Consider the following 20,568-nt stretch of genomic DNA (forward strand, 5'->3'; position numbering starts at 1 on the left):
GAAGAAGCAGATGGTGGATGGGGAAGAGAGGTTACACAGTCTGATGTTGTTGAACTGAATAAAATGAAACATACAGAGAGCTGCCTGAATCTACTGGAATAAGTCAATAGAAGTAAGTGAATATCCACACATAGACAAGCTTTTAGAAAATGTCTTGATTGTCTCGGGAACGTATTGGTTCCCTGCTGTGTGAGCTCAGCTTCTCAAAGGAAACCCAATGTGAATGAATCCCGCCGAATGCGCCACAGAGGCTCAACAAGGAATAGCAAAATGCATTCACCCGGCTGGGCCAGTGGCGCAATGGATAACGCGTCTGACTACGAATCAGGAGATTCCAGGTTCGACTCCTGGCTGGCTCGAAATTCGAACTTTTGGCGTGCGCTTTAACTCACTGGGTGGGACAGCTGATTCTTGATGCAGAGCAAAGTGAGCAGAACGTCTTCAATTCTCGTATCGAAAGTTGATCCGACATCTGCGGAAGATACTGGAACAACTCAGCGAGTCAGGCGGGATTTGTCGACAGGACAACACAGCTCGTCTTTCACCATCACTTTTCATTAAAACCGGGACGGGTTAGAAATGTCGGACGTTTTAACCAAGTCAAATCCCGGTGGGAGCAAACAGAATAACAGGAAAGCGCTCTGACAGGGTGCAAGTCAGGAGAGATTAAATGAGAAAAGGCCTAGGGTTCCCTGGCCACAGAGTGAGGTGAGCATCGAATGAGAGAATAATTACACCACAGTATGAGGCCATTCCAGCCGCTGTGTCTGTGCCAGCTCTCAGCAACTACCGCCCGGATACAAAGACGAAGTGGAAACAAGATTCAAACCCAAATCTGCGATGGTAGTACACACAGAATGGGGGCAGCATTTACAGTGTGAGACGGTTGCACACACTATGAGTGTGAAAGCTGTATTGAGCCCAGTGGAAAGATGCGCTGCTGTTCCTCGAGTGTTTGTTGAGCTTCTTTGGAACATTTCAGGAGGCCGAGGTCCGGGAGGTCAGCGTTAAGATGCAGCTCTCCAGTCAGTTCAATTCTCCACTTTGGCTCTGTGGATTAGTTGGGTCACGTCCCTGTGAAGTTAACGCAGATCATGTTAAGTTCGATCTAATTTCTACATCTCGTGGTTTTATATGTTGAAACATCTGTTTTTGAAAGAAACAGCAGTCGACTTGTAATAAGTGGCCTAGCCTCTCAGCCTCACCATGCGAATCTGCAGCAACACAGTGAGGTTGCACATTGTACACGTCCGTTGATTGCCAGCTGTTTCTGTAGTGTAGTGGTTATCACATTCGCCTAACACGCGAAAAGTCCCCTGTTCGAAACCGGGCAGAAACATCTCGTATTTCCAGTTTAGTCTGTTGCTGACTATTGCCGCAATCTCGTAACTGGTCTTCATCAACGAGAAATAGCAAAATGCATGCACCCGTCTGGTTGTGGTTATTTTCGAAAGCCCTGCCTTCTCAATTTAACTTCCACTTCAAGCAAAACATAACTTATCTTCAGTTCTGTAAAGTTCGATTCCTGATTGTTTTATAAGTTGAGACATCGGTTTTAAAGAAACGGCTGTCTTCTTGTAATAAGTGACATGGCCTCTCAGACGAACCATGAGAAGCTGCAGCAACACAGTGAGGTTGAACATTGCACAAGGCCATTGATTACTGCACCGCCAGCGGTTTCTGTAGTGTAGTGGTTAGCACATTCCCCTAACATGCGAAAGGTCCCCGGGGCCATACCGGGTAGAAACATCAAGTGCTTCTCATGTTGTGTGAGGAATGTTTGCACAAAGTACTTTTGTTCCCCCATCTCGTATGTTCGAGGATTATGAGGTTTAGTCTCTCATGAGCCACTGAAATAAATTCCACATTAAGTAACAAGCACTGAATTTTCGACAGGCAATGAGAAGAAAAGGACCTTCCTATTTTGGATATTCGGAGCTAGTTCATCCACAACAGAATTTCATGCATTTACAAATGCAGATAAACATACTTATTCACCATCTCAAACATGTCTAAATGAACGACAAATGCAACTTACTGCGGATGCTTCATTCTGAAACAAAAACGGAACATACTGGACAATCTCAGCAGGACTGACAGCCTCTGTGGAGCGAGATGGCAGCGGTCGTTCCGGGCCTGGGTGACTCTTTGTCAAAGCTGGAGAACTGGAAATGGGGTCAGATTCAGACTAATGTGGATGGGGCGGGGTTGGCGTGCCCTATTGGGCCTCGATAGAGTGGTCAGCAATAGGTGGAAAATGACGAAAATGTCTCGGACAGAAAGAAAAAGGGAATGTAAATGAGGCTAATCAAGGTGCTGATAGTGGCGCCTCAAGAGATCAGAATGTGTTAATCGCAGAAAGTAAGCAGTGTGTCAGCGAACAATTGGCGACAGGGATCAGATTGCTCAAGTAGGATGGTATGGGCTGGGGGAGGGGGGCAATGCTGAGGGTAAAACATATCAATGCAAGGAATTAAAATAAGATGATGGATACAGATGGTGGAGGGGGAAGAAGCAGATGGTGGAGGGGGAAGAGAGGTTACACAGTCTGATGTTGTTGAACTGAATAAAATGAAACATACAGAGAGCTGCCTGAATCTACTGGAATAAGTCAATAGAAGTAAGTGAATATCCACACATAGACAAGCTTTTAGAAAATGTCTTGATTGTCTCGGGAACGTATTGGTTCCCTGCTGTGTGAGCTCAGCTTCTCAAAGGAAACCCAATGTGAATGAATCCCGCCGAATGCGCCACAGAGGCTCAACAAGGAATAGCAAAATGCATTCACCCGGCTGGGCCAGTGGCGCAATGGATAACGCGTCTGACTACGAATCAGGAGATTCCAGGTTCGACTCCTGGCTGGCTAGAAATTCGAACTTTTGGCGTGCGCTTTAACTCACTGGGTGGGACAGCTGATTCTTGATGCAGAGCAAAGTGAGCAGAACGTCTTCAATTCTCGTATCGAAAGTTGATCCGACATCTGCGGAAGATACTGGAACAACTCAGCGAGTCAGGCGGCATTTGTCGACAGGACAACACAGCTCGTCTTTCACCATCACTTTTCATTAAAACCGGGACGGGTTAGAAATGTCGGACGTTTTAACCAAGTCAAATCCCGGTGGGAGCAAACAGAATAACAGGAAAGCGCTCTGACAGGGTGCAAGTCAGGAGAGATTAAATGAGAAAAGGCCTAGGGTTCCCTGGCCACAGAGTGAGGTGAGCATCGAATGAGAGAATAATTACACCACAGTATGAGGCCATTCCAGCCGCTGTGTCTGTGCCAGCTCTCAGCAACTACCGCCCGGATACAAAGACGAAGTGGAAACAAGATTCAAACCCAAATCTGCGATGGTAGTACACACAGAATGGGGGCAGCATTTACAGTGTGAGACGGTTGCACACACTATGAGTGTGAAAGCTGTATTGAGCCCAGTGGAAAGATGCGCTGCTGTTCCTCGAGTGTTTGTTGAGCTTCTTTGGAACATTTCAGGAGGCCGAGGTCCGGAAGGTCAGCGTTAAGATGCAGCTCTCCAGTCAGTTCAATTCTCCACTTTGGCTCTGTAGATTAGATGGGTCACGTCCCTGTGAAGTTAACGCAGATCATGTTAAGTTCGATCTAATTTCTACATCTCGTGGTTTTATATGTTGAAACATCTGTTTTTGAAAGAAACAGCAGTCGACTTGTAATAAGTGGCCTAGCCTCTCAGCCTCACCATGCGAATCTGCAGCAACACAGTGAGGTTGCACAGTGTACACGTCCGTTGATTGCCAGCTGTTTCTGTAGTGTAGTGGTTATCACATTCGCCTAACACGCGAAAGGTCCCCGGTTCGAAACCGGGCAGAAACATCTCGTATTTCCAGTTTAGTCTGTTGCTGACTATTGCCGCAATCTCGTAACTGGTCTTCATCAACGAGAAATAGCAAAATGCATGCACCCGTCTGGTTGTGGTTATTTTCGAAAGCCCTGCCTTCTCAATTTAACTTCCACTTCAAGCAAAACATAACTTATCTTCAGTTCTGTAAAGTTCGATTCCTGATTGTTTTATAAGTTGAGACATCGGTTTTAAAGAAACGGCTGTCTTCTTGTAATAAGTGACATGGCCTCTCAGACGAACCATGAGAAGCTGCAGCAACACAGTGAGGTTGAACATTGCACAAGTCCATTGATTACTGCACCGCCAGCGGTTTCTGTAGTGTAGTGGTTAGCACATTCCCCTAACATGCGAAAGGTCCCCGGGGCCATACCGGGTAGAAACATCAAGTGCTTCTCATGTTGTGTGAGGAATGTTTGCACAAAGTACTTTTGTTCCCCCATCTCGTATGTTCGAGGATTATGAGGTTTAGTCTCTCATGAGCCACTGAAATAAATTCCACATTAAGTAACAAGCACTGAATTTTCGACAGGCAATGAGAAGAAAAGGACCTTCCTATTTTGGATATTCGGAGCTAGTTCATCCACAACAGAATTTCATGCATTTACAAATGCAGATAAACATACTTATTCACCATCTCAAACATGTCTAAATGAACGACAAATGCAACTTACTGCGGATGCTTCATTCTGAAACAAAAACGGAACATACTGGACAATCTCAGCAGGACTGACAGCCTCTGTGGAGCGAGATGGCAGCGGTCGTTCCGGGCCTGGGTGACTCTTTGTCAAAGCTGGAGAACTGGAAATGGGGTCAGATTCAGACTAATGTGGATGGGGCGGGGTTGGCGTGCCCTATTGGGCCTCGATAGAGTGGTCAGCAATAGGTGGAAAATGACGAAAATGTCTCGGACAGAAAGAAAAAGGGAATGTAAATGAGGCTAATCAAGGTGCTGATAGTGGCGCCTCAAGAGATCAGAATGTGTTAATCGCAGAAAGTAAGCAGTGTGTCAGCGAACAATTGGCGACAGGGATCAGATTGCTCAAGTAGGATGGTATGGGCTGGGGGAGGGGGGCAATGCTGAGGGTAAAACATATCAATGCAAGGAATTAAAATAAGATGATGGATACAGATGGTGGAGGGGGAAGAAGCAGATGGTGGAGGGGGAAGAGAGGTTACACAGTCTGATGTTGTTGAACTGAATAAAATGAAACATACAGAGAGCTGCCTGAATCTACTGGAATAAGTCAATAGAAGTAAGTGAATATCCACACATAGACAAGCTTTTAGAAAATGTCTTGATTGTCTCGGGAACGTATTGGTTCCCTGCTGTGTGAGCTCAGCTTCTCAAAGGAAACCCAATGTGAATGAATCCCGCCGAATGCGCCACAGAGGCTCAACAAGGAATAGCAAAATGCATGCACCCGGCTGGGCTAGTGGCGCAATGGATAACGCGTCTGACTACGAATCAGGAGATTCCAGGTTCGACTCCTGGCTGGCTCGAAATTCGAACTTTTGGCGTGCGCTTTAACTCACTGGGTGGGACAGCTGATTCTTGATGCAGAGCAAAGTGAGCAGAACGTCTTCAATTCTCGTATCGAAAGTTGATCCGACATCTGCGGAAGATACTGGAACAACTCAGCGAGTCAGGCGGCATTTGTCGACAGGACAACACAGCTCGTCTTTCACCATCACTTTTCATTAAAACCGGGACGGGTTAGAAATGTCGGACGTTTTAACCAAGTCAAATCCCGGTGGGAGCAAACAGAATAACAGGAAAGCGCTCTGACAGGGTGCAAGTCAGGAGAGATTAAATGAGAAAAGGCCTAGGGTTCCCTGGCCACAGAGTGAGGTGAGCATCGAATGAGAGAATAATTACACCACAGTATGAGGCCATTCCAGCCGCTGTGTCTGTGCCAGCTCTCAGCAACTACCGCCCGGATACAAAGACGAAGTGGAAACAAGATTCAAACCCAAATCTGCGATGGTAGTACACACAGAATGGGGGCAGCATTTACAGTGTGAGACGGTTGCACACACTATGAGTGTGAAAGCTGTATTGAGCCCAGTGGAAAGATGCGCTGCTGTTCCTCGAGTGTTTGTTGAGCTTCTTTGGAACATTTCAGGAGGCCGAGGTCCGGAAGGTCAGCGTTAAGATGCAGCTCTCCAGTCAGTTCAATTCTCCACTTTGGCTCTGTAGATTAGATGGGTCACGTCCCTGTGAAGTTAACGCAGATCATGTTAAGTTCGATCTAATTTCTACATCTCGTGGTTTTATATGTTGAAACATCTGTTTTTGAAAGAAACAGCAGTCGACTTGTAATAAGTGGCCTAGCCTCTCAGCCTTACCATGCGAATCTGCAGCAACACAGTGAGGTTGCACATTGTCCACGTCCGTTGATTGCCAGCTGTTTCTGTAGTGTAGTGGTTATCACATTCGCTTAACACGCGAAAGGTCCCCGGTTCGAAACCGGGCAGAAACATCTCGTATTTCCAGTTTAGTCTGTTGCTGACTATTGCCGCAATCTCGTAACTGGTCTTCATCAACGAGAAATAGCAAAATGCATGCACCCGTCTGGTTGTGGTTATTTTCGAAAGCCCTGCCTTCTCAATTTAACTTCCCTTCAAGCAAAACATAACTTATCTTCAGTTCTGTAAAGTTCGATTCCTGATTGTTTTATAAGTTGAGACATCGGTTTTAAAGAAACGGCTGTCTTCTTGTAATAAGTGACATGGCCTCTCAGACGAACCATGAGAAGCTGCAGCAACACAGCGAGGTTGAACATTGCACAAGTCCATTGATTACTGCACCGCCAGCGGTTTCTGTAGTGTAGTGGTTAGCACATTCCCCTAACATGCGAAAGGTCCCCGGGGCCATACCGGGTAGAAACATCAAGTGCTTCTCATGTTGTGTGAGGAATGTTTGCACAAAGTACTTTTGTTCCCCCATCTCGTATGTTCGAGGATTATGAGGTTTAGTCTCTCATGAGCCACTGAAATAAATTCCACATTAAGTAACAAGCACTGAATTTTCGACAGGCAATGAGAAGAAAAGGACCTTCCTATTTTGGATATTCGGAGCTAGTTCATCCACAACAGAATTTCATGCATTTACAAATGCAGATAAACATACTTATTCACCATCTCAAACATGTCTAAATGAACGACAAATGCAACTTACTGCGGATGCTTCATTCTGAAACAAAAACGGAACATACTGGACAATCTCAGCAGGACTGACAGCCTCTGTGGAGCGAGATGGCAGCGGTCGTTCCGGGCCTGGGTGACTCTTTGTCAAAGCTGGAGAACTGGAAATGGGGTCAGATTCAGACTAATGTGGATGGGGCGGGGTTGGCGTGCCCTATTGGGCCTCGATAGAGTGGTCAGCAATAGGTGGAAAATGACGAAAATGTCTCGGACAGAAAGAAAAAGGGAATGTAAATGAGGCTAATCAAGGTGCTGATAGTGGCGCCTCAAGAGATCAGAATGTGTTAATCGCAGAAAGTAAGCAGTGTGTCAGCGAACAATTGGCGACAGGGATCAGATTGCTCAAGTAGGATGGTATGGGCTGGGGGAGGGGGGCAATGCTGAGGGTAAAACATATCAATGCAAGGAATTAAAATAAGATGATGGATACAGATGGTGGAGGGGGAAGAAGCAGATGGTGGAGGGGGAAGAGAGGTTACACAGTCTGATGTTGTTGAACTGAATAAAATGAAACATACAGAGAGCTGCCTGAATCTACTGGAATAAGTCAATAGAAGTAAGTGAATATCCACACATAGACAAGCTTTTAGAAAATGTCTTGATTGTCTCGGGAACGTATTGGTTCCCTGCTGTGTGAGCTCAGCTTCTCAAAGGAAACCCAATGTGAATGAATCCCGCCGAATGCGCCACAGAGGCTCAACAAGGAATAGCAAAATGCATTCACCCGGCTGGGCCAGTGGCGCAATGGATAACGCGTCTGACTACGAATCAGGAGATTCCAGGTTCGACTCCTGGCTGGCTCGAAATTCGTACTTTTGGCGTGCGCTTTAACTCACTGGGTGGGACAGCTGATTCTTGATGCAGAGCAAAGTGAGCAGAACGTCTTCAATTCTCGTATCGAAAGTTGATCCGACATCTGCGGAAGATACTGGAACAACTCAGCGAGTCAGGCGGCATTTGTCGACAGGACAACACAGCTCGTCTTTCACCATCACTTTTCATTAAAACCGGGACGGGTTAGAAATGTCGGACGTTTTAACCAAGTCAAATCCCGGTGGGAGCAAACAGAATAACAGGAAAGCGCTCTGACAGGGTGCAAGTCAGGAGAGATTAAATGAGAAAAGGCCTAGGGTTCCCTGGCCACAGAGTGAGGTGAGCATCGAATGAGAGAATAATTACACCACAGTATGAGGCCATTCCAGCCGCTGTGTCTGTGCCAGCTCTCAGCAACTACCGCCCGGATACAAAGACGAAGTGGAAACAAGATTCAAACCCAAATCTGCGATGGTAGTACACACAGAATGGGGGCAGCATTTACAGTGTGAGACGGTTGCACACACTATGAGTGTGAAAGCTGTATTGAGCCCAGTGGAAAGATGCGCTGCTGTTCCTCGAGTGTTTGTTGAGCTTCTTTGGAACATTTCAGGAGGCCGAGGTCCGGGAGGTCAGCGTTAAGATGCAGCTCTCCAGTCAGTTCAATTCTCCACTTTGGCTCTGTAGATTAGATGGGTCACGTCCCTGTGAAGTTAACGCAGATCATGTTAAGTTCGATCTAATTTCTACATCTCGTGGTTTTATATGTTGAAACATCTGTTTTTGAAAGAAACAGCAGTCGACTTGTAATAAGTGGCCTAGCCTCTCAGCCTCACCATGCGAATCTGCAGCAACACAGTGAGGTTGCACATTGTACACGTCCGTTGATTGCCAGCTGTTTCTGTAGTGTAGTGGTTATCACATTCGCCTAACACGCGAAAGGTCCCCGGTTCGAAACCGGGCAGAAACATCTCGTATTTCCAGTTTAGTCTGTTGCTGACTATTGCCGCAATCTCGTAACTGGTCTTCATCAACGAGAAATAGCAAAATGCATGCACCCGTCTGGTTGTGGTTATTTTCGAAAGCCCTGCCTTCTCAATTTAACTTCCACTTCAAGCAAAACATAACTTATCTTCAGTTCTGTAAAGTTCGATTCCTGATTGTTTTATAAGTTGAGACATCGGTTTTAAAGAAACGGCTGTCTTCTTGTAATAAGTGACATGGCCTCTCAGACGAACCATGAGAAGCTGCAGCAACACAGTGAGGTTGAACATTGCACAAGTCCATTGATTACTGCACCGCCAGCGGTTTCTGTAGTGTAGTGGTTAGCACATTCCCCTAACATGCGAAAGGTCCCCGGGGCCATACCGGGTAGAAACATCAAGTGCTTCTCATGTTGTGTGAGGAATGTTTGCACAAAGTACTTTTGTTCCCCCATCTCGTATGTTCGAGGATTATGAGGTTTAGTCTCTCATGAGCCACTGAAATAAATTCCACATTAAGTAACAAGCACTGAATTTTCGACAGGCAATGAGAAGAAAAGGACCTTCCTATTTTGGATATTCGGAGCTAGTTCATCCACAACAGAATTTCATGCATTTACAAATGCAGATAAACATACTTATTCACCATCTCAAACATGTCTAAATGAACGACAAATGCAACTTACTGCGGATGCTTCATTCTGAAACAAAAACGGAACATACTGGACAATCTCAGCAGGACTGACAGCCTCTGTGGAGCGAGATGGCAGCGGTCGTTCCGGGCCTGGGTGACTCTTTGTCAAAGCTGGAGAACTGGAAATGGGGTCAGATTCAGACTAATGTGGATGGGGCGGGGTTGGCGTGCCCTATTGGGCCTCGATAGAGTGGTCAGCAATAGGTGGAAAATGACGAAAATGTCTCGGACAGAAAGAAAAAGGGAATGTAAATGAGGCTAATCAAGGTGCTGATAGTGGCGCCTCAAGAGATCAGAATGTGTTAATCGCAGAAAGTAAGCAGTGTGTCAGCGAACAATTGGCGACAGGGATCAGATTGCTCAAGTAGGATGGTATGGGCTGGGGGAGGGGGGCAATGCTGAGGGTAAAACATATCAATGCAAGGAATTAAAATAAGATGATGGATACAGATGGTGGAGGGGGAAGAAGCAGATGGTGGAGGGGGAAGAGAGGTTACACAGTCTGATGTTGTTGAACTGAATAAAATGAAACATACAGAGAGCTGCCTGAATCTACTGGAATAAGTCAATAGAAGTAAGTGAATATCCACACATAGACAAGCTTTTAGAAAATGTCTTGATTGTCTCGGGAACGTATTGGTTCCCTGCTGTGTGAGCTCAGCTTCTCAAAGGAAACCCAATGTGAATGAATCCCGCCGAATGCGCCACAGAGGCTCAACAAGGAATAGCAAAATGCATTCACCCGGCTGGGCCAGTGGCGCAATGGATAACGCGTCTGACTACGAATCAGGAGATTCCAGGTTCGACTCCTGGCTGGCTCGAAATTCGAACTTTTGGCGTGCGCTTTAACTCACTGGGTGGGACAGCTGATTCTTGATGCAGAGCAAAGTGAGCAGAACGTCTTCAATTCTCGTATCGAAAGTTGATCCGACATCTGCGGAAGATACTGGAACAACTCAGCGAGTCAGGCGGCATTTGTCGACAGGACAACACAGCTCGTCTTTCACCATCACTTTTCATTAAAACCGGGACGGGTTAGAAATGTCGGACGTTTTAACCAAGTCAAATTCCGGTGGGAGCAAACAGAATAACAGGAAAGCGCTCTGACAGGGTGCAAGTCAGGAGAGATTAAATGAGAAAAGGCCTAGGGTTCCCTGGCCACAGAGTGAGGTGAGCATCGAATGAGAGAATAATTACACCACAGTATGAGGCCATTCCAGCCGCTGTGTCTGTGCCAGCTCTCAGCAACTACCGCCCGGATACAAAGACGAAGTGGAAACAAGATTCAAACCCAAATCTGCGATGGTAGTACACACAGAATGGGGGCAGCATTTACAGTGTGAGACGGTTGCACACACTATGAGTGTGAAAGCTGTATTGAGCCCAGTGGAAAGATGCGCTGCTGTTCCTCGAGTGTTTGTTGAGCTTCTTTGGAACATTTCAGGAGGCCGAGGTCCGGAAGGTCAGCGTTAAGATGCAGCTCTCCAGTCAGTTCAATTCTCCACTTTGGCTCTGTAGATTAGATGGGTCACGTCCCTGTGAAGTTAACGCAGATCATGTTAAGTTCGATCTAATTTCTACATCTCGTGGTTTTATATGTTGAAACATCTGTTTTTGAAAGAAACAGCAGTCGACTTGTAATAAGTGGCCTAGCCTCTCAGCCTCACCATGCGAATCTGCAGCAACACAGTGAGGTTGCACATTGTACACGTCCGTTGATTGCCAGCTGTTTCTGTAGTGTAGTGGTTATCACATTCGCTTAACACGCGAAAGGTCCCCGGTTCGAAACCGGGCAGAAACATCTCGTATTTCCAGTTTAGTCTGTTGCTGACTATTGCCGCAATCTCGTAACTGGTCTTCATCAACGAGAAATAGCAAAATGCATGCACCCGTCTGGTTGTGGTTATTTTCGAAAGCCCTGCATTCTCAATTTAACTTCCACTTCAAGCAAAACATAACTTATCTTCAGTTCTGTAAAGTTCGATTCCTGATTGTTTTATAAGTTGAGACATCGGTTTTAAAGAAACGGCTGTCTTCTTGTAATAAGTGACATGGCCTCTCAGACGAACCATGAGAAGCTGCAGCAACACAGCGAGGTTGAACATTGCACAAGTCCATTGATTACTGCACCGCCAGCGGTTTCTGTAGTGTAGTGGTTAGCACATTCCCCTAACATGCGAAAGGTCCCCGGGGCCATACCGGGTAGAAACATCAAGTGCTTCTCATGTTGTGTGAGGAATGTTTGCACAAAGTACTTTTGTTCCCCCATCTCGTATGTTCGAGGATTATGAGGTTTAGTCTCTCATGAGCCACTGAAATAAATTCCACATTAAGTAACAAGCACTGAATTTTCGACAGGCAATGAGAAGAAAAGGACCTTCCTATTTTGGATATTCGGAGCTAGTTCATCCACAACAGAATTTCATGCATTTACAAATGCAGATAAACATACTTATTCACCATCTCAAACATGTCTAAATGAACGACAAATGCAACTTACTGCGGATGCTTCATTCTGAAACAAAAACGGAACATACTGGACAATCTCAGCAGGACTGACAGCCTCTGTGGAGCGAGATGGCAGCGGTCGTTCCGGGCCTGGGTGACTCTTTGTCAAAGCTGGAGAACTGGAAATGGGGTCAGATTCAGACTAATGTGGATGGGGCGGGGTTGGCGTGCCCTATTGGGCCTCGATAGAGTGGTCAGCAATAGGTGGAAAATGACGAAAATGTCTCGGACAGAAAGAAAAAGGGAATGTAAATGAGGCTAATCAAGGTGCTGATAGTGGCGCCTCAAGAGATCAGAATGTGTTAATCGCAGAAAGTAAGCAGTGTGTCAGCGAACAATTGGCGACAGGGATCAGATTGCTCAAGTAGGATGGTATGGGCTGGGGGAGGGGGGCAATGCTGAGGGTAAAACATATCAATGCAAGGAATTAAAATAAGATGATGGATACAGATGGTGGAGGGGGAAGAAGCAGATGGTGGAGGGGGAAGAGAGGTTACACAGTCTGATGTTGTTGAACTGAATAAAATGAAACATACAGAGAGCTGCCTGAATCTACTGGAATAAGTCAATAGAAGTAAGTGAATATCCACACATAGACAAGCTTTTAGAAAATGTCTTGATTGTCTCGGGAACGTATTGGTTCCCTGCTGTGTGAGCTCAGCTTCTCAAAGGAAACCCAATGTGAATGAATCCCGCCGAATGCGCCACAGAGGCTCAACAAGGAATAGCAAAATGCATTCACCCGGCTGGGCCAGTGGCGCAATGGATAACGCGTCTGACTACGAATCAGGAGATTCCAGGTTCGACTCCTGGCTGGCTCGAAATTCGAACTTTTGGCGTGCGCTTTAACTCACTGGGTGGGACAGCTGATTCTTGATGCAGAGCAAAGTGAGCAGAACGTCTTCAATTCTCGTATCGAAAGTTGATCCGACATCTGCGGAAGATACTGGAACAACTCAGCGAGTCAGGCGGGATTTGTCGACAGGACAACACAGCTCGTCTTTCACCATCACTTTTCATTAAAACCGGGACGGGTTAGAAATGTCGGACGTTTTAACCAAGTCAAATCCCGGTGGGAGCAAACAGAATAACAGGAAAGCGCTCTGACAGGGTGCAAGTCAGGAGAGATTAAATGAGAAAAGGCCTAGGGTTCCCTGGCCACAGAGTGAGGTGAGCATCGAATGAGAGAATAATTACACCACAGTATGAGGCCATTCCAGCCGCTGTGTCTGTGCCAGCTCTCAGCAACTACCGCCCGGATACAAAGACGAAGTGGAAACAAGATTCAAACCCAAATCTGCGATGGTAGTACACACAGAATGGGGGCAGCATTTACAGTGTGAGACGGTTGCACACACTATGAGTGTGAAAGCTGTATTGAGCCCAGTGGAAAGATGCGCTGCTGTTCCTCGAGTGTTTGTTGAGCTTCTTTGGAACATTTCAGGAGGCCGAGGTCCGGGAGGTCAGCGTTAAGATGCAGCTCTCCAGTCAGTTCAATTCTCCACTTTGGCTCTGTGGATTAGTTGGGTCACGTCCCTGTGAAGTTAACGCAGATCATGTTAAGTTCGATCTAATTTCTACATCTCGTGGTTTTATATGTTGAAACATCTGTTTTTGAAAGAAACAGCAGTCGACTTGTAATAAGTGGCCTAGCCTCTCAGCCTCACCATGCGAATCTGCAGCAACACAGTGAGGTTGCACATTGTACACGTCCGTTGATTGCCAGCTGTTTCTGTAGTGTAGTGGTTATCACATTCGCCTAACACGCGAAAAGTCCCCTGTTCGAAACCGGGCAGAAACATCTCGTATTTCCAGTTTAGTCTGTTGCTGACTATTGCCGCAATCTCGTAACTGGTCTTCATCAACGAGAAATAGCAAAATGCATGCACCCGTCTGGTTGTGGTTATTTTCGAAAGCCCTGCCTTCTCAATTTAACTTCCACTTCAAGCAAAACATAACTTATCTTCAGTTCTGTAAAGTTCGATTCCTGATTGTTTTATAAGTTGAGACATCGGTTTTAAAGAAACGGCTGTCTTCTTGTAATAAGTGACATGGCCTCTCAGACGAACCATGAGAAGCTGCAGCAACACAGTGAGGTTGAACATTGCACAAGGCCATTGATTACTGCACCGCCAGCGGTTTCTGTAGTGTAGTGGTTAGCACATTCCCCTAACATGCGAAAGGTCCCCGGGGCCATACCGGGTAGAAACATCAAGTGCTTCTCATGTTGTGTGAGGAATGTTTGCACAAAGTACTTTTGTTCCCCCATCTCGTATGTTCGAGGATTATGAGGTTTAGTCTCTCATGAGCCACTGAAATAAATTCCACATTAAGTAACAAGCACTGAATTTTCGACAGGCAATGAGAAGAAAAGGACCTTCCTATTTTGGATATTCGGAGCTAGTTCATCCACAACAGAATTTCATGCATTTACAAATGCAGATAAACATACTTATTCACCATCTCAAACATGTCTAAATGAACGACAAATGCAACTTACTGCGGATGCTTCATTCTGAAACAAAAACGGAACATACTGGACAATCTCAGCAGGACTGACAGCCTCTGTGGAGCGAGATGGCAGCGGTCGTTCCGGGCCTGGGTGACTCTTTGTCAAAGCTGGAGAACTGGAAATGGGGTCAGATTCAGACTAATGTGGATGGGGCGGGGTTGGCGTGCCCTATTGGGCCTCGATAGAGTGGTCAGCAATAGGTGGAAAATGACGAAAATGTCTCGGACAGAAAGAAAAAGGGAATGTAAATGAGGCTAATCAAGGTGCTGATAGTGGCGCCTCAAGAGATCAGAATGTGTTAATCGCAGAAAGTAAGCAGTGTGTCAGCGAACAATTGGCGACAGGGATCAGATTGCTCAAGTAGGATGGTATGGGCTGGGGGAGGGGGGCAATGCTGAGGGTAAAACATATCAATGCAAGGAATTAAAATAAGATGATGGATACAGATGGTGGAGGGGGAAGAAGCAGATGGTGGAGGGGGAAGAGAGGTTACACAGTCTGATGTTGTTGAACTGAATAAAATGAAACATACAGAGAGCTGCCTGAATCTACTGGAATAAGTCAATAGAAGTAAGTGAATATCCACACATAGACAAGCTTTTAGAAAATGTCTTGATTGTCTCGGGAACGTATTGGTTCCCTGCTGTGTGAGCTCAGCTTCTCAAAGGAAACCCAATGTGAATGAATCCCGCCGAATGCGCCACAGAGGCTCAACAAGGAATAGCAAAATGCATTCACCCGGCTGGGCCAGTGGCGCAATGGATAACGCGTCTGACTACGAATCAGGAGATTCCAGGTTCGACTCCTGGCTGGCTCGAAATTCGAACTTTTGGCGTGCGCTTTAACTCACTGGGTGGGACAGCTGATTCTTGATGCAGAGCAAAGTGAGCAGAACGTCTTCAATTCTCGTATCGAAAGTTGATCCGACATCTGCGGAAGATACTGGAACAACTCAGCGAGTCAGGCGGGATTTGTCGACAGGACAACACAGCTCGTCTTTCACCATCACTTTTCTTTAAAACCGGGACGGGTTAGAAATGTCGGACGTTTTAACCAAGTCAAATCCCGGTGGGAGCAAACAGAATAACAGGAAAGCGCTCTGACAGGGTGCAAGTCAGGAGAGATTAAATGAGAAAAGGCCTAGGGTTCCCTGGCCACAGAGTGAGGTGAGCATCGAATGAGAGAATAATTACACCACAGTATGAGGCCATTCCAGCCGCTGTGTCTGTGCCAGCTCTCAGCAACTACCGCCCGGATACAAAGACGAAGTGGAAACAAGATTCAAACCCAAATCTGCGATGGTAGTACACACAGAATGGGGGCAGCATTTACAGTGTGAGACGGTTGCACACACTATGAGTGTGAAAGCTGTATTGAGCCCAGTGGAAAGATGCGCTGCTGTTCCTCGAGTGTTTGTTGAGCTTCTTTGGAACATTTCAGGAGGCCGAGGTCCGGGAGGTCAGCGTTAAGATGCAGCTCTCCAGTCAGTTCAATTCTCCACTTTGGCTCTGTGGATTAGTTGGGTCACGTCCCTGTGAAGTTAACGCAGATCATGTTAAGTTCGATCTAATTTCTACATCTCGTGGTTTTATATGTTGAAACATCTGTTTTTGAAAGAAACAGCAGTCGACTTGTAATAAGTGGCCTAGCCTCTCAGCCTCACCATGCGAATCTGCAGCAACACAGTGAGGTTGCACATTGTACACGTCCGTTGATTGCCAGCTGTTTCTGTAGTGTAGTGGTTATCACATTCGCCTAACACGCGAAAAGTGTCCTGTTCGAAACCGGGCAGAAACATCTCGTATTTCCAGTTTAGTCTGTTGCTGACTATTGCCGCAATCTCGTAACTGGTCTTCATCAACGAGAAATAGCAAAATGCATGCACCCGTCTGGTTGTGGTTATTTTCGAAAGCCCTGCCTTCTCAATTTAACTTCCACTTCAAGCAAAACATAACTTATCTTCAGTTCTGTAAAGTTCGATTCCTGATTGTTTTATAAGTTGAGACATCGGTTTTAAAGAAACGGCTGTCTTCTTGTAATAAGTGACATGGCCTCTCAGACGAACCATGAGAAGCTGCAGCAACACAGTGAGGTTGAACATTGCACAAGGCCATTGATTACTGCACCGCCAGCGGTTTCTGTAGTGTAGTGGTTAGCACATTCCCCTAACATGCGAAAGGTCCCCGGGGCCATACCGGGTAGAAACATCAAGTGCTTCTCATGTTGTGTGAGGAATGTTTGCACAAAGTACTTTTGTTCCCCCATCTCGTATGTTCGAGGATTATGAGGTTTAGTCTCTCATGAGCCACTGAAATAAATTCCACATTAAGTAACAAGCACTGAATTTTCGACAGGCAATGAGAAGAAAAGGACCTTCCTATTTTGGATATTCGGAGCTAGTTCATCCACAACAGAATTTCATGCATTTACAAATGCAGATAAACATACTTATTCACCATCTCAAACATGTCTAAATGAACGACAAATGCAACTTACTGCGGATGCTTCATTCTGAAACAAAAACGGAACATACTGGACAATCTCAGCAGGACTGACAGCCTCTGTGGAGCGAGATGGCAGCGGTCGTTCCGGGCCTGGGTGACTCTTTGTCAAAGCTGGAGAACTGGAAATGGGGTCAGATTCAGACTAATGTGGATGGGGCGGGGTTGGCGTGCCCTATTGGGCCTCGATAGAGTGGTCAGCAATAGGTGGAAAATGACGAAAATGTCTCGGACAGAAAGAAAAAGGGAATGTAAATGAGGCTAATCAAGGTGCTGATAGTGGCGCCTCAAGAGATCAGAATGTGTTAATCGCAGAAAGTAAGCAGTGTGTCAGCGAACAATTGGCGACAGGGATCAGATTGCTCAAGTAGGATGGTATGGGCTGGGGGAGGGGGGCAATGCTGAGGGTAAAACATATCAATGCAAGGAATTAAAATAAGATGATGGATACAGATGTTGGAGGGGGAAGAAGCAGATGGTGGAGGGGGAAGAGAGGTTACACAGTCTGATGTTGTTGAACTGAATAAAATGAAACATACAGAGAGCTGCCTGAATCTACTGGAATAAGTCAATAGAAGTAAGTGAATATCCACACATAGACAAGCTTTTAGAAAATGTCTTGATTGTCTCGGGAACGTATTGGTTCCCTGCTGTGTGAGCTCAGCTTCTCAAAGGAAACCCAATGTGAATGAATCCCGCCGAATGCGCCACAGAGGCTCAACAAGGAATAGCAAAATGCATTCACCCGGCTGGGCCAGTGGCGCAATGGATAACGCGTCTGACTACGAATCAGGAGATTCCAGGTTCGACTCCTGGCTGGCTCGAAATTCGAACTTTTGGCGTGCGCTTTAACTCACTGGGTGGGACAGCTGATTCTTGATGCAGAGCAAAGTGAGCAGAACGTCTTCAATTCTCGTATCGAAAGTTGATCCGACATCTGCGGAAGATACTGGAACAACTCAGCGAGTCAGGCGGCATTTGTCGACAGGACAACACAGCTCGTCTTTCACCATCACTTTTCATTAAAACCGGGACGGGTTAGAAATGTCGGACGTTTTAACCAAGTCAAATAACGGTGGGAGCAAACAGAATAACAGGAAAGCGCTCTGACAGGGTGCAAGTCAGGAGAGATTAAATGAGAAAAGGCCTAGGGTTCCCTGGCCACAGAGTGAGGTGAGCATCGAATGAGAGAATAATTACACCACAGTATGAGGCCATTCCAGCCGCTGTGTCTGTGCCAGCTCTCAGCAACTACCGCCCGGATACAAAGACGAAGTGGAAACAAGATTCAAACCCAAATCTGCGATGGTAGTACACACAGAATGGGGGCAGCATTTACAGTGTGAGACGGTTGCACACACTATGAGTGTGAAAGCTGTATTGAGCCCAGTGGAAAGATGCGCTGCTGTTCCTCGAGTGTTTGTTGAGCTTCTTTGGAACATTTCAGGAGGCCGAGGTCCGGAAGGTCAGCGTTAAGATGCAGCTCTCCAGTCAGTTCAATTCTCCACTTTGGCTCTGTAGATTAGATGGGTCACGTCCCTGTGAAGTTAACGCAGATCATGTTAAGTTCGATCTAATTTCTACATCTCGTGGTTTTATATGTTGAAACATCTGTTTTTGAAAGAAACAGCAGTCGACTTGTAATAAGTGGCCTAGCCTCTCAGCCTTACCATGCGAATCTGCAGCAACACAGTGAGGTTGCACATTGTACACGTCCGTTGATTGCCAGCTGTTTCTGTAGTGTAGTGGTTATCACATTCGCTTAACACGCGAAAGGTCCCCGGTTCGAAACCGGGCAGAAACATCTCGTATTGCCAGTTTAGTCTGTTGCTGACTATTGCCGCAATCTCGTAACTGGTCTTCATCAACGAGAAATAGCAAAATGCATGCACCCGTCTGGTTGTGGTTATTTTCGAAAGCCCTGCCTTCTCAATTTAACTTCCCTTCAAGCAAAACATAACTTATCTTCAGTTCTGTAAAGTTCGATTCCTGATTGTTTTATAAGTTGAGACATCGGTTTTAAAGAAACGGCTGTCTTCTTGTAATAAGTGACATGGCCTCTCAGACGAACCATGAGAAGCTGCAGCAACACAGCGAGGTTGAACATTGCACAAGTCCATTGATTACTGCACCGCCAGCGGTTTCTGTAGTGTAGTGGTTAGCACATTCCCCTAACATGCGAAAGGTCCCCGGGGCCATACCGGGTAGAAACATCAAGTGCTTCTCATGTTGTGTGAGGAATGTTTGCACAAAGTACTTTTGTTCCCCCATCTCGTATGTTCGAGGATTATGAGGTTTAGTCTCTCATGAGCCACTGAAATAAATTCCACATTAAGTAACAAGCACTGAATTTTCGACAGGCAATGAGAAGAAAAGGACCTTCCTATTTTGGATATTCGGAGCTAGTTCATCCACAACAGAATTTCATGCATTTACAAATGCAGATAAACATACTTATTCACCATCTCAAACATGTCTAATTGAACGACAAATGCAACTTACTGCGGATGCTTCATTCTGAAACAAAAACAGAACATACTGGACAATCTCAGCAGGACTGACAGCCTCTGTGGAGCGAGATGGCAGCGGTCGTTCCGGGCCTGGGTGACTCTTTGTCAAAGCTGGAGAACTGGAAATGGGGTCAGATTCAGACTAATGTGGATGGGGCGGGGTTGGCGTGCCCTATTGGGCCTCGATAGAGTGGTCAGCAATAGGTGGAAAATGACGAAAATGTCTCGGACAGAAAGAAAAAGGGAATGTAAATGAGGCTAATCAAGGTGCTGATAGTGGCGCCTCAAGAGATCAGAATGTGTTAATCGCAGGAAGTAAGCAGTGTGTCAGCGAACAATTGGCGACAGGGATCAGATTGCTCAAGTAGGATGGTATGGGCTGGGGGAGGGGGGCAATGCTGAGGGTAAAACATATCAATGCAAGGAATTAAAATAAGATGATGGATACAGATGGTGGAGGGGGAAGAAGCAGATGGTGGAGGGGGAAGAGAGGTTACACAGTCTGATGTTGTTGAACTGAATAAAATGAAACATACAGAGAGCTGCCTGAATCTACTGGAATAAGTCAATAGAAGTAAGTGAATATCCACACATAGACAAGCTTTTAGAAAATGTCTTGATTGTCTCGGGAACGTATTGGTTCCCTGCTGTGTGAGCTCAGCTTCTCAAAGGAAACCCAATGTGAATGAATCCCGCCGAATGCGCCACAGAGGCTCAACAAGGAATAGCAAAATGCATTCACCCGGCTGGGCCAGTAGCGCAATGGATAACGCGTCTGACTACGAATCAGGAGATTCCAGGTTCGACTCCTGGCTGGCTCGAAATTCGAACTTTTGGCGTGCGCTTTAACTCACTGGGTGGGACAGCTGATTCTTGATGCAGAGCAAAGTGAGCAGAACGTCTTCAATTCTCGTATCGAAAGTTGATCCGACATCTGCGGAAGATACTGGAACAACTCAGCGAGTCAG

The 20,568-nt window shown here is 46.1% G+C and overlaps 16 non-coding genes across 16 annotated transcripts; all 16 read left to right on the plus strand.

Annotated features, from left to right (window-relative positions):
* Positions 1-286: 286 nt before the first annotated feature.
* Positions 287-359, plus strand: trnar-acg (transfer RNA arginine (anticodon ACG)). The gene has a single exon. It is a non-coding gene; the product is annotated as a tRNA-Arg (tRNA).
* A 907-nt stretch (positions 360-1,266) lies between these two features.
* On the plus strand, positions 1,267-1,339 carry trnav-aac (transfer RNA valine (anticodon AAC)). The gene has a single exon. It is a non-coding gene; the product is annotated as a tRNA-Val (tRNA).
* Positions 1,340-2,794: 1,455 nt separating this feature from the next.
* trnar-acg (transfer RNA arginine (anticodon ACG)) lies at positions 2,795-2,867 on the plus strand. Its single transcript has one exon. It is a non-coding gene; the product is annotated as a tRNA-Arg (tRNA).
* A 907-nt stretch (positions 2,868-3,774) lies between these two features.
* trnav-aac (transfer RNA valine (anticodon AAC)) lies at positions 3,775-3,847 on the plus strand. Its single transcript has one exon. It is a non-coding gene; the product is annotated as a tRNA-Val (tRNA).
* A 1,455-nt stretch (positions 3,848-5,302) lies between these two features.
* trnar-acg (transfer RNA arginine (anticodon ACG)) lies at positions 5,303-5,375 on the plus strand. Its single transcript has one exon. It is a non-coding gene; the product is annotated as a tRNA-Arg (tRNA).
* Positions 5,376-6,282: 907 nt separating this feature from the next.
* On the plus strand, positions 6,283-6,355 carry trnav-aac (transfer RNA valine (anticodon AAC)). Its single transcript has one exon. It is a non-coding gene; the product is annotated as a tRNA-Val (tRNA).
* A 1,454-nt stretch (positions 6,356-7,809) lies between these two features.
* On the plus strand, positions 7,810-7,882 carry trnar-acg (transfer RNA arginine (anticodon ACG)). Its single transcript has one exon. It is a non-coding gene; the product is annotated as a tRNA-Arg (tRNA).
* Positions 7,883-8,789: 907 nt separating this feature from the next.
* trnav-aac (transfer RNA valine (anticodon AAC)) lies at positions 8,790-8,862 on the plus strand. Its single transcript has one exon. It is a non-coding gene; the product is annotated as a tRNA-Val (tRNA).
* Positions 8,863-10,317: 1,455 nt separating this feature from the next.
* On the plus strand, positions 10,318-10,390 carry trnar-acg (transfer RNA arginine (anticodon ACG)). The gene has a single exon. It is a non-coding gene; the product is annotated as a tRNA-Arg (tRNA).
* Positions 10,391-11,297: 907 nt separating this feature from the next.
* On the plus strand, positions 11,298-11,370 carry trnav-aac (transfer RNA valine (anticodon AAC)). Its single transcript has one exon. It is a non-coding gene; the product is annotated as a tRNA-Val (tRNA).
* A 1,455-nt stretch (positions 11,371-12,825) lies between these two features.
* Positions 12,826-12,898, plus strand: trnar-acg (transfer RNA arginine (anticodon ACG)). Its single transcript has one exon. It is a non-coding gene; the product is annotated as a tRNA-Arg (tRNA).
* A 907-nt stretch (positions 12,899-13,805) lies between these two features.
* On the plus strand, positions 13,806-13,878 carry trnav-aac (transfer RNA valine (anticodon AAC)). Its single transcript has one exon. It is a non-coding gene; the product is annotated as a tRNA-Val (tRNA).
* A 1,455-nt stretch (positions 13,879-15,333) lies between these two features.
* On the plus strand, positions 15,334-15,406 carry trnar-acg (transfer RNA arginine (anticodon ACG)). Its single transcript has one exon. It is a non-coding gene; the product is annotated as a tRNA-Arg (tRNA).
* A 2,435-nt stretch (positions 15,407-17,841) lies between these two features.
* trnar-acg (transfer RNA arginine (anticodon ACG)) lies at positions 17,842-17,914 on the plus strand. The gene has a single exon. It is a non-coding gene; the product is annotated as a tRNA-Arg (tRNA).
* A 907-nt stretch (positions 17,915-18,821) lies between these two features.
* On the plus strand, positions 18,822-18,894 carry trnav-aac (transfer RNA valine (anticodon AAC)). Its single transcript has one exon. It is a non-coding gene; the product is annotated as a tRNA-Val (tRNA).
* A 1,454-nt stretch (positions 18,895-20,348) lies between these two features.
* Positions 20,349-20,421, plus strand: trnar-acg (transfer RNA arginine (anticodon ACG)). The gene has a single exon. It is a non-coding gene; the product is annotated as a tRNA-Arg (tRNA).
* The last annotated feature ends 147 nt before the right edge of the window (positions 20,422-20,568 follow it).

This window comes from Scyliorhinus torazame, chromosome 5, assembly GCF_047496885.1.
Source record: "Scyliorhinus torazame isolate Kashiwa2021f chromosome 5, sScyTor2.1, whole genome shotgun sequence".
Lineage (NCBI taxonomy): Eukaryota > Metazoa > Chordata > Chondrichthyes > Carcharhiniformes > Scyliorhinidae > Scyliorhinus > Scyliorhinus torazame.